This window comes from Halichoerus grypus, chromosome 9, assembly GCF_964656455.1.
Source record: "Halichoerus grypus chromosome 9, mHalGry1.hap1.1, whole genome shotgun sequence".
NCBI classification, from domain to species: Eukaryota; Metazoa; Chordata; class Mammalia; order Carnivora; family Phocidae; genus Halichoerus; species Halichoerus grypus.
In genome coordinates, this window is record NC_135720.1 from 124,422,878 (window position 1) to 124,435,509 (window position 12,632).

A 12,632-nucleotide genomic window follows, 5' to 3' on the forward strand; every position below is an offset into this window, starting at 1 on the left:
AAACAATCTGATGGCTTTGGGGCATTCATAAACCCCGAGATTATGGCTTTCTTCAAGGCAGGGGCAATGAGGCATGCCGAAATGTGGTTCTCACCTCTCCTTTCCTTCAGGGGCCAAAAAGAGCCACATTACATATGTAACATCGCCTTCATAGAGGCTGAAGAACCCAAACAAGCTGCATTTGTGTTTCATCACTGAAGGCAGCTCCTGTCTCATGAGCTCATGCGTTGCGAGCTGTCATAGGTACAGTGACATTTCATTGTGCACAGATACTTCCCAGGCCGGCTCCTCAGGAGAGGGCTGGCTGCGGGCTCAGTCTCTCCCACTGCAAAGCTTTATTAGCCATTATCCTTCGTGACTTCAAGGTGAGATCTCAGCATGCAGTAAGAACTGCTCATTTTCCGCTGTTTCTCACATAACAGGCAAATTTATTTCCCTTATAAAACAGAAATTGCAGGTGTAAATGCCACCTACACAGCTATTTCACTGCAGGGGCCACCCCCCAAAAAGACAGTATCTTATCCACAGGATGTGCTTTTCTGTAGTTTAAACCAAGTTAAATAAGAAAGAGCCACAAATTGATCTGCCCCTTTCTTTCTTCTTTTTCTTTTCTTCCTCCCTCCCTTCCTCCCTTTCTTTCTTTCTTTCTTTCTTTCTTTCTTTCTTTCTTTCTTTCTTTCTTCTTTCTTTCTTTCTTTTTTCTTTCATTAAATGGTTTTTATATTTAAGTTGTCTGTTAAAGAGCATAATTTCTTTATTGAGTTATAATCGACAAATAAAATTGTAACATATTTAAAGTGTATAAGGTGATGACTTGATATACGTATATGCAGACATTGTGCAAGGGTTCACAGCATCGTTTTAATTAACACATCCATCACCTCACATATTTACCTTTTTTTAGAGAACCCTTATGTTTTACTACCTCAGCAAATTTCAGTTGTATTATACAACATTATCAACTACAGCCACCATGTTATACACTAGATCTCCAGACCTTATTCATCTTATAACTGAAAATCTCTACTCTTTGACCAGCCTCTCCCTATTTATCTCCCTCTCCCTAGCCCTTATCAACCACTGTCTATTCTACTCTCTGGTTCTATGTGTTTGACTTTTTTTTTAGATTCCATACATAAGTGATATTATATGGTATTGGTCTTTCTTTGTCTGGCTTATTTCACTTAACATAATGCCCGTCAGGTCCATCCATGTTCCCACAAATGACAGGATTTCCTTTTTTTAAAAGGCCAATATTCCATCATATGTATATAGACCACATTTATTTTATCCATTCACCTGTTGTCAGATGCTTAGTTTGTTTCCATACCTTGGCTACTATGAATAACGCTGCAATGATCATGGGGGTATGAATATCTCCTGAAATAGTGATTTCATTTCCTTTGTATGTACCCAGAAGTGGAACTGCTGGATCATATGGTGGTTCTATTTTTAATTTCTTGAGGAATCTCCATATTGTCTTTCATAGTGCTGCACCAGTTTACAGGGATTCCATTTTCTCCGTATCTTGGCCAACACTTGTCATCTCTTTTTGATAATAATATCCTGGCAGGTGTGAAGTAATATCTCATTGTGGTTTCAATTTGCATTTCTCTGATGATTGGTGATGATTGGTTGAGTGTCTTTTCATGTACTTGTTGGCCATTTGTATGTCTTCTTTGGAAAAAGACATACAAATGTTTATTCAAGTTCTTAGCCCATTTTTATTGTATTGAATTGTATGACTTGTATGAATTCCTTGTGTATTTTGGATATAACCCTCATAGCAAATATGTGGTTTGCAAATATTGTCTTCCATTCCACAGGTTGCCTTTTCATTTTGCTGATGATTTCCTTTGTTGTGAAGAAGTTTTTTAGTTTGGTGTAGTCCCACCCATTTGTTTTTGGTTTTATTGCCTTTGCTTTTAGTGTCAAATCCAAAAACATTATTGGTAAGACCAATGTCAAGGAGCTCACCCCCTGTTTTCTTCTAGGAATTTTACAGTCTCAATTCTTATGTTCAAGTATTTAATCCACTTTGAGTTACCTTTTGTGTATGGTGTAAGATAGGGGTCTAGTTTCATTCTTTTGCATGTTGGTATCCAATTCTCCCAACATTATTTGTTGAAGAGACTGTCCTTTCCCTATTATATATTCTTGGCTCCTTTATTGAAAATTAATTGATCATATATACATGGGTTTAATTTTGGGCTCTCTATTCTATATTGATCTACATACCTGTTTTTATGCCATCTTCCCTCCTTCTTTCCTTTCTTTTTTGTCCTTTCTTCCTTTTTTTCCCTATTTCTCTCTCCTCTCCCTGTGATTTCCTAAATTCGTTTGACTATAGAAACTTTATATCGTAAAATGCCAATCAATAGTCTGCAAGACTAATGTTCTTTAGAGAACAGTTTAGGAAATACTATCTCAAACTCTGAGTGGAGATTTATAATCTATTGTGTTCTCATTTCCATGGAATGTCCCAGACCTAGCTTATAAACTAAAATGTTCTCACCTTTACATCTGGAGTAGAATGTTGTATAGTGGAAATTCACTGGTCCCAGGCCCAGCTTGGGCACTAAATCACTGCTCAATCTCTTCATGTCTGCAATGGGAGTTTGGAATGAGGTATTTTTTAATGTCCCTTCAGTTCTAATCACTGTCTATATTAATTGGTACACACACATACACACAATATACCCCACATTATGAAGGCTGTTATGGGCTGAATTGTGTGACCCCCAAAAGTCAGTACCTCAGAAACCCTAACCCTTAGCACCCCATAATGTAACCATATTTGGAGATAAAATCTTTAAAGTGGTGATTGAATTCAAATGAGGCTGTTTGGTTGGGTCCTGATCCAATATGCTTGGTATCCTTATAAGAAGGGGAAGAGACATCAGGGATGCATGCACACAGAGACAGGACCATGTGAGGACACAGCCAGAGGGTGTCATCTGCAAGTCAAGGAGAGAGGCCTATCCAGGAGAAACCAATTGTGCTGACACCTTGTCTCAGACTTCCAGCCTCCAGAGCTGCGTGTTTCTGTTGTTTTGTGTCGGCTGCCCATTTTAGGGGCTTTCTCCTTGGACCCCACCTAACAACCTCCACTAATATCTCAGTAGCCAGAAATGTACCATACAAGCCCCTGTTGAAAGAGAAGGTGAGAAATGAATTTTTTTTTTTTTTTTTAACCAGGGCACCTCTATAAAAAAAATTGAGAAGGAGAAAAGAAGGGGATCATGGATTTGGAGTAGGCAGTACAAGTGTAGGGCAAAGAGAAATGCTTTCATCTAGAATGTTCTTTTAATTTTTTTAGAGGCTATGAGATATGAGCTAGATCCAGAGGCAAACATGGGGGAAAAGGGAGTCTATGCAGAGGGGTCATCTCAGCAAAGACAGAAGGTCAAAGACCATAAATCAGGTAAGACCCAGTGAAGTTAGGGCTTGGGGCAAACAAGCCGGTGAGGAAAGGTACTAGGTTAGTCAGAGCATGTAGGTTAGGGGGTAGCTGGGGAGCATGTTGGTTTTCTAAGGCCATCATAGCATATTCTGAGTGGCTTAAACAACAGCAGTATATTTCCTCACATTTCTGGATGCTGGAATTTTAAGATCAAGGTGTCAGCAGGGTTGGTTTCTTCCATGGCCTCTCTCTTTTCCTGTAGATGGCTGTTTTCTCCCTCTCTTCAGATGGTCTTCCCTCTGTGTGTCCTAGTCTCCTGTTTTTATAAGGACACCCATCCTATTGGATTAGGCCCACTCCTAACGACCTCACCCTAATCACCTCTTTAAAGGCTCTCTCTAAAGACAGTCACATGCTGAGGTACTGGGGGTTAGGTCTTCAACATATGAATGGGGAGGGGGGACACAATTCAACTCATAACCAAGAAGATCTTAAAATCTTAGTTTAAGAGTTTACGTTTTCTTCCGTCTGTAATAGGAAGACAGTAGAGGTTTTTGAGCAGGGAAAATATCCAAATTGTTGTTTTTCAGCAAGCTAGCCTTCTTTTGGTATTGTGTAGGATGTATTAGCGGAAGGGAAACCTGAGGGTGACTATTGCTTCATTGTAAGCAAGAGGTAGTAATGATCTGATTTAGGACAGTAGAAATAGAAATGCAAATAGGAGGAAAAGGGGCAGGGGTAAATTCAGGAGAATAACCAGAATCTGGTGATGAATTTGATGCAGGGGTGAGGATAAGGGAGAGGTCAAAGGCCATCTCGAGGTTTCTGAGGCCAGATGATGGAGTGGGCGGGGGCTGTGTTCACTGAGATTGGAATAGAAAAGGAGAAGCAGATGGGGTGGTGAGGGGGAAGGCGAGTGCCATTTTGGGGCCTGATGATGATTTTGAGATGTGTGTATGACACCAGAGTGGAGCTGTTGCAAAAGCAGCTGATGTATCAATCCAGACCTTGGGCCTCACCAAGAGTCATATTTTCAACAGCAGGCTGGCCTGAGACAAACTTTTGAGTAGGAAAATTTGTCACTGAGGTCTTTCCACTTCCCAGTCCTGTCATCTCCCCTAATCCCTGGGTCCCAGGCCCACATGCTCCCAAGTTGCCTTTCTTCCTCCCAAATGCAGACACCCCTACACTCAGATTCTGTGGATTCTGAGTCATATACAAGGAGGACAGAATGATGATGCCCCAAAGGAGCGCTAGTTGGTCCTAAGAGATCCACAGCTGGTGGCATTTCAGGCAGTGTCAAGGAAAGGAGAGGGATTTTAGCCCATGTCTGGGAAGTATTTTGACTAAAGGTGCCTTTCCAATGCTCCTGGAATCACAGCATCCCCTCAGCCTTCTCAAAAGACTCTGAACCTAGAAATCATATTTTGACCACCTATTTGTGGCTGCTTCTGCTGACAAAACGCCTTCAGCCCTAAAATTTGTATTTGAAAATCGAGAATCACATGCATGGATTTGCATGTAAAATGGGTTTGCATCACACTTGCAAACTTGACTTTCCTGAAGTAGTAGACAGCCAGATGGGCCCCTCGCTCTGGGAAAGGGTCATGGATTCCACCATTCCACTAGCATCATTTAATGAATGAATTATCTTTCTGCTTGCTGCCAAGGAGTTTTCCAGAATGCTCTTCTTGTTAGGATTAGCTGTGAGCCAATGTCTGTCCAATTTTAGAGTCACAACACCAACATCAGGAAATGGATACCTATTTCAAGCTTGCCAAGCCTTGTACTTTGGTGAAGAAATGCATGCATTCTACCCAAAGATGAATTCTCTCTTTTCTCTGGGCCTCTATTTCTTTTGGGTAGTGTCACACAGATCAGCCCCTAGGCTGTCCACTCCACTCCTGGATCCATCATTGCTGCAGTAATGCCAGGCCTTCAGCTTATTGAAGGTCTCTCACTGCAGCATCCTGCCCAGTGACTACGCTTGCTGACTCCTCTGGGTCCCCCCAAGAAAGGAACTTGCTTGAGATCAGTCATCCCTGTCCAGCACATAGCTTGGAGTTGGGCCAGAAACACTTTTATTCCTTCAACAGAGAAGGAAGGGAGTGAAGAAAGAACAGGGAACAAAGCTAGAACCAGAGGAGCAGGTGCACAGAGCAATCCAGGTACAACAGTGAAGGGCTATTGAGGAGACTTGGTAGGAGGAAGACCCCCTCTTTCTCTCCAGGGCCTCTTTCTTTTTCTCTCACAATCTGCATTTCTGGCATTCTTCACCTCAAAGCCAGTAAGAGAGACCACTCCTTTTATTATCCCAAAGTCTGACCTGCTGGCCAAGATCTGAATTTGCAAGTTCATCTCTTTTCAGCTATGGATCATCTGCAGTGAAATGGTACCAACTGCCCAGTGATTTCCAGGTGGTGATCACCCACTGGGCCCCGGGACCCTTGCCCTAGCAAGCAGGTCAGTGTCTTAATTCCCTTTTCTTGGTTTCAGATAATGTTTGAGTAACCTGGAACTAATGTTTTCCCCTTTTCATTCAGGATTGGGCATTTTAGCTTAGTTCTACTCCTTTTAGCCAGAATGAGAAAAATCCTATGGCTCTTAAGCTCAGATTTGGTGCTAAATTAATATGCCAACGTGTTTTTTTGTTGTTGTTGTTTTGCTTTTTAATGGATAACATGATTCTGGGAAAAAAAATCATGGTATTCTTAGTCTCTGCACTATCCAGTACAGTAGCTATTAGCCTCATGTTTTAATTTAAATTTAAATTAATTAAAGTTAGAAAAATCAAAATCCAGTTCCTCAGTCACACTAGCCACATATCAAGTACTCAGTGTCTACATGTGGCTGGCAGCTACCTTGTTGAACAAGGAACGTATAACATTTCCAACTTTGCAGGAAGTTCTACTAGATTGTTCTAAATAACCACTGTTTCAATTATTCTATTGCTGTCTTTTGGTTGTGAAATGTAACTGTTTCTTTGCCCTATGGACTTTGCCACACACTTGGATTTGGTCTAATAACAAAAGATCACTGGTTACAGGATATGTTTCATTTGTATTATTGTCTTAATTGCTATTATTAGGTTGATTCATAGTAATATACTTGTCAGGTTTGTGACTGATTTACTTATTTATTATTTCACAGATATAATTTGCTTGTGTGATTAATAGAATTTATTTCTAACCTGTATTCTGCTTCCTTGATATTGACATTCATTCATTTATTCCTTATTTATTCACTGGATACTTTGCAGAGGGTGTGTTCTCCATGCTTAGAGAGTGTGGTGTATTAAGTACAGATAATATAACATTACAATTAAGATCTGGGGCTCTGGTGTCCGTCCACTGTCTAGTGCCATCCCTCATTTTCCCATAAAGATAACAAACATAGAGACCTCATGGAGTTATGAAAATAAAATAGTCAAAAACATGTACCATTATTAACACAGAGACTATCATATAGTAAATGGTCAGAAATGTTATTTTAATAATTGACCTATTTACTTTCATTATTGTTATTAAGGGCTGATGTTTAAGGTTCAAAAATATGAAAGAATCCCAGTCTGACCTTATTCTCAGTGTTGTCTTGTCTTTTCTGGCCAATCATTCTGCAAAGGAAATGAAGAGGCAGGACTGGGATTGTGGTTAGTGTGAATGTGTAGTTTCTTGCTAAAACAACCATTTTGACAGTTGCTGCAGTATGGTGAAATTTCCTGTTCTTTGTTCCACTGTTTTTCCTCCATAAATAAAAACTATGAATAAGCTGAATAGTAGCAAGCAAATAAGAAATTAGATTCTGAAAATGCTTGCTTTTCTTTTATAAAAGAATGGAGCCCATTCTAGAAAAACAACCCAAGATGAGGATAATTGAGTTTGCCTTGCTCCCTCAGTCTCATTACCTAGTTTTTTTTCTTTTAAAGAATTTATTTATTTATTGAGAGAGAGAGAGCATGTGAGCAGAGGGAGGGGCAGAGATAGAGGGAGAGAAAGAATCTCAAGCAGACTCCATGCTGAGCATAGTACCCCATGCAGGGCTCGATCCCAGGACCCTGAGATCACGACCTGAGCTGAAATCAAGAGCTGGAAACTTAACTGACTGAGCCACCCAGGCTCCCCTCATTCCCTACTTTTTAAAATGATTTCATTGTAAAAAGAATAAAATTGGTGATGAAAAAATAACACTACCTTTATTAATTGGGAATACTTGAATTTAGTAGAAATTCTTTCAAAGAATTCAAAACACTTAGAGAACTAGCTTCTGTCTGAAGCCTGTAGATATATGTGGCAGGAAGTCAGTTAATGGGCTAGGTTCACATTTAAGGAAATCTTTGGTGCACTAAGATTACCTTCACTTCATCTTTACCTGTTCTTGCCTTTACCCCTTGCAGTGTGAGCCATCTGAGCCACTCATATTCTTGCAGTTACTCTTAGGACCTTCCCACGAACCTCACAGATCAACCTCCCTGCTTCCTTTGGCACTGCTAACCATCTCACTCCTTGAAAAGGTATCCCCAGTATTCCCAGCTTTATTTCTGAGCTTGGCCCTCAGAACTCTCTAAATTGGAGTATATAGGGATGTATTCTTATTAAAATTTAATAGTATTTCTGACAAGGACCCTGCTAATATGCTATTCACATTTTTGGATGTTGTGAAGTTGAGAAATTTACCTAAAGTGGTGGATTACACAATGAGGACAATAAGTAATCAACAGATTGGAACAATGAACCAATTGCAAAATCTTCATCTTTGGTGCCTCCAAAACAACGTCCAAATTGAGGATGGAGAAAAAGAGAAGTAGGTTAAGAGCAATGTAAGATATTTGTAAGTTTATTAAGGAAAATTATGTTAAGTGAAGTTGTGGGTATATTAGGAAAAGTTTGGGATATAGATAGAACAAGGGAATCTAACTTTTCATTGATGACTGAGAAAACGATTGATTTAACAGTCATGAAACATCTAGAGGAGTGTGTGTCTGGCAGACACTATGTGCTTAATGTTAGACATTTTTCTTCTTTTCCTTGCTGGTTAGACTAGAACTAGAACTTTGTGGACTCTTCTGGGGTGTGTGTGTACTTTACGATGGGCATTGACATGAAGAGCTCTCAGAGGGAGGAGTTAGAAATCCATATGATGTGATGTCTGGAGGCACCATGTCTGTCCTCAAATGTGTGAGGATTGTCAAAGGACAGTCTGATTTAGTGCCTTCCCAAAATGGGAAGGACTGCTGTTCATCCTGGAAGGGTCAGCTTACAGCTGTGCTACCACTGAGCTGTAATATTAGGGTTAAAATGAGTGGCCTTTGGTCTGTCTTCCACCCCTGGCATGTCCTGATCTTTTCAGTAAGTGTAGACCTCAAGTTCCATGAAAAGTGGAGGTTATAACTATCTTTTGCACCCCTGAATCCCACATTTAACACAGCACTTGGCACATAATAAGCACTCAAAGAATGATGTGTTGAGATGAAGACTATTTCTCTCCGTAAATGTGTGTGTTCCCTATGGTTAAGCCCTGGCCCATCTCTCACTGCTCTCTCCCTCTGATATTTCTTTTTTTTTTAAAAGATGTATTTATTTATTTGAGAGGGAGAGAGAGAGAGAAAAAGTGCATACATGGGTGAGCAGGGGGAAGGACAAAGGAAGAGGGAGAGAGGAAGTCTCAAGCAGACTCCCTACTAGGTGAAGAGCCCAATGTGGGGTTCAATCCCAGGACTCTGAGATCATGACCTGAGCTAAACTCAAGAATTGGACACTTAAGCCACCCAGTGCCCCTCCCTCTGATATTTCATTCATCATTTGGTCTCAACCTTCACTTCTCTATGGGGAAAGTGCCTAAAGTTCTGACACTTCTTGCCAGACCCGTATTTCCAATTCCCTGCTGGATATTTCCAATTGGAAATCTCATTGTCTCTTCAATCACTAAATTACTAAGTTTAAGCTCCTCATTTTATCCTCCAGGCAAGCCTTCCCTCAGATTTCCCTGTTTCAGTGCTGATTTAACCATTTATTCAATCACCCAGCTTCTCAATAATGATGCATAAGCACTTGGGATTGTGAATGAGAGATATATAGTGTAGCTTGTTATCAGCCAAAATGGGGCCAATCAAAGTTAGTCAGTGAGACTTGTGTAGACCCAAGGCATAGGCCTAGTGTATGAGCCAACTGTTGGGGGAGGTCATGGAGAAGACATGACCACCAGTTGACCTGTGAGCTGGATGCCAGCAATTGAGGCTCCTCACCCTCTCACCTGTCCTTGGAATGTGCATTTTGCTTGCCTTTTCCATTCCCAGAAACTACCCCAAGGAGATAACCTCGAGATAGTTATGTAGTGTTGAGACCATCTAGATGCTATACATGACTGAACCCAGTTAAGGCCTCTATGCAAACTTTTAACATTTGGCAGGCTGGTGCAGAGATCTACTCATCTTGCAGCCGCCCAAGACGAGCCTCATATGTAAATTCCCTTGCTTATTAAACCTGCCACTGGCCCACCTGGAATGGCCAGCCTCTTTGTTCTCTCCCTGCCCTCCCCACACTGAACATAGTTTCAGATTTCACCTAGAAAGCTCCTAAGGATGTTGTTAACTAACACCATCACAGGCAAAGGAGAAGCTAATTTTGGTCAAATATGAATTTCTGTGTCAACTTAATGAATAAACTTCTCCTCGTTAATAATAAAGAAATGAGATAAAGACATGTAAGCTAATTCCGTCAGTGAACTGGAGACTTAGGAGAGCTAATGGTCGGCTACAGTCTGAATCCAAAAGCCTGAGGACCAGGAGAGCTGATGGCAGAAGTTCCAGTCTTCGGGCAGAAGACAGATGTTGCAGCTTAAAGGCAGTCAAGCAGGAAGAATTCCATCTTACCCAGGGGAGAGCAGTCTTTTTGTCTATTCAGGCCTTCAACAGATTGGATGAGGCTCACTCACACTGTGGCGGGCATTCTGTTTTACTTAGTCTACAGATTCAAATGTTAATCTCATCCAGAAACACCTTCACTGACATACCCAGAATAATATTGACCAAATACCTGAGCACCCCGTGACCCAGTCAAGTGGACACATAAAAATAACCATCATACCTTCTCTGAGTGACATTTAACCCCTGTTCATATTTTGGCAATGAAGAGGAGTTCTTTGTTCCACGGGGTAGCCATTCCATTGCAGAGTAGCACCCTATTTAAAAGGATATTTAGCTTTTCTATCATGTCTATCCTGGGGAAATGACCTCACCTCAGTAGTTTCATTGGTCCAATGAGGCAGTTGGACGAGATGATACTGAGGCTCTGTCTTTGCCTACCCATCCAGGAATCCTCTCTTCCTGCCCTGCTCCCCCTTCCACATGGCAACCCTCCAAATCCCCGCAGGCAGCACTCAAATCTCCCCTTAGTCTCTTTACCAGCTTTTCCACAGCTCCTTGGCACCTCTGAGAGTTTTGTAAAGCATTCCCTTCACAGCACCATCATAAAATATCTAGCTGGAGCTGACTGGAGGGGGAGGAAGCTCAGTGGAGGGCAGAGGCTGCATCCTGCCTTGGGATGTCTCTGTACCACCTCCTGCATCTGGGAGGCAGGGCAAGGGAGTCCCCAGCAGGGCTGCTCCCACTTCACTGCAGAGAGAATACACAGCCAGTCAAAGAAAAAAAGACGCACTGGTGGCTTCAAAGAGGAGAAAATAAGTATCTTGTTACAAAACAGAGAACCAGGTCTGGGATGTATTGCTGAACCCAGAACAAAGAAGCCAGAGAAGCACCAACATTCTCCTAGGAGAGGAGTTTCTGGCAGCCTTACCACCCTCTCCCTGCAGAATGAGGTCCCGCTAAAGACTTGCCCTTGACTCCTTGTGCTCTTCTGCCTGAGTTTTCTAAATAAGGATGTGAAATAACTCTCCTTCCTAGAACCATGACCTCTGAAGATTCCAGCAAGAGATTAGCTTTAATTTTGGTCATCACCAATCTCTGGATTAGTAAGCTGTTAGCTGGGCAGCCCCTTTGGCAGAATGACTTAGAGGATATTTGACTTAGAGGACTATAGAGAATATTTCCCACCTAAAATTCTCAAATATACAGTCTATAATTACACTTCATTGTTTGGTTCTTAAAGATTTTTTTTTTTTTTCAGTTTTCTGAGGGATCTTTTGAAAGCTATCCCTTAAGGGATCAGACTGTAAGCCATTGTCAGTGAACTCCTTAATTATCAGTGAGTGTCTTTCCTAGGGGTTAGCTGGCACTCAGCTTGATGGTATTACATTTGTGTTGGGCTGCACATCCAGAAGACAATTATCTACTCTTGGTGTGTGTTGTTTCCCTGCAAGATAGCATTTCTTAATTTTCCAGTCACTTAAGGACAATTGGAACACCCAAAGGCCAGTTGTTTGCAAACCTGTTCAATTGGTATAGACAGGACCCATACTGGATGCTCGCAGAAGTTAGGGACCATGTGTCTACTCCCCTGAGTCTTCAACACCAAGAATTTGCTAATACATATTTATTAAATTAAGCAGAATCAATATACGAACCTGGATTTCTCTGTTCCTATCTTAGCCAGGGGTACAATTCAGCATGACCTGTGTTCCTTTCATTAATTCATCTAATATTTACTTGCCTGCAACATGCCAGGTACTGGACTTGGAGAATTTAAGGAGTGAAAACAAGTAAGAGGTAATCATGACACTGAGTGAGGAGAGCTGCGTTGGGGGTGTGTGGGCAAGGCTAATTCCTAGCACCTTGGCAAGGTCAAAGCTAGTCTCATTGTTTACAGGTAAGGTTTATTCTGACTGGTCAGCAGAGGAGAACGCAACCTGGCTAGTGGGGTGGGGGGTGGCAGCTGATAAGATCTGGAGGAGTCATTAACACCTATGGGCCAACAGGGGTAATGAACCCAAACTTTTAGCATTTGATCTAAAGCTATGCAACCCTGCCACTAGCACCTTTTGGCTGACCCTCTGACATCTTACACGCTGGGCCCATCCCCACCTTCTTGTTCCTGTCGCTGCTGGCCTCCTCTTCAGGCTCTCCAAGCTTGTCCCCCACCCCCCAACCCCTGATCTGTCCCAGCTCCTCCTGCCCAGCAGCCATCCATAGCCACTCATATCTGGTATAGCATCCTTTGTCCTCAGAGCATATTTCAGAAGCCTGGAGCTTCTTGGCAAACTTACACTCCAGTTGGAGGGAGGTACAGAGAAAGGTCCCTGGAGTTGGGGTGGAGGGGGGAGTTGGAACTGTAGCCCC

The 12,632-nt window shown here is 41.8% G+C and overlaps 1 long non-coding RNA gene across 4 annotated transcripts in view; it reads left to right on the forward strand.

Annotated features, from left to right (window-relative positions):
* Positions 1-5,418: 5,418 nt before the first annotated feature.
* The window catches only part of LOC144379110 (uncharacterized), a 162,182-nt gene continuing 154,968 nt past the window's right edge, over positions 5,419-12,632 (forward strand). For all 4 annotated transcript variants that reach the window (XR_013441383.1, XR_013441380.1, XR_013441382.1 and 1 more), the window contains exons 1-2: positions 5,419-5,571; positions 5,772-5,866. This is a non-coding gene — a long non-coding RNA (uncharacterized LOC144379110). The remainder of the gene's footprint in view (positions 5,572-5,771; positions 5,867-12,632) is intronic.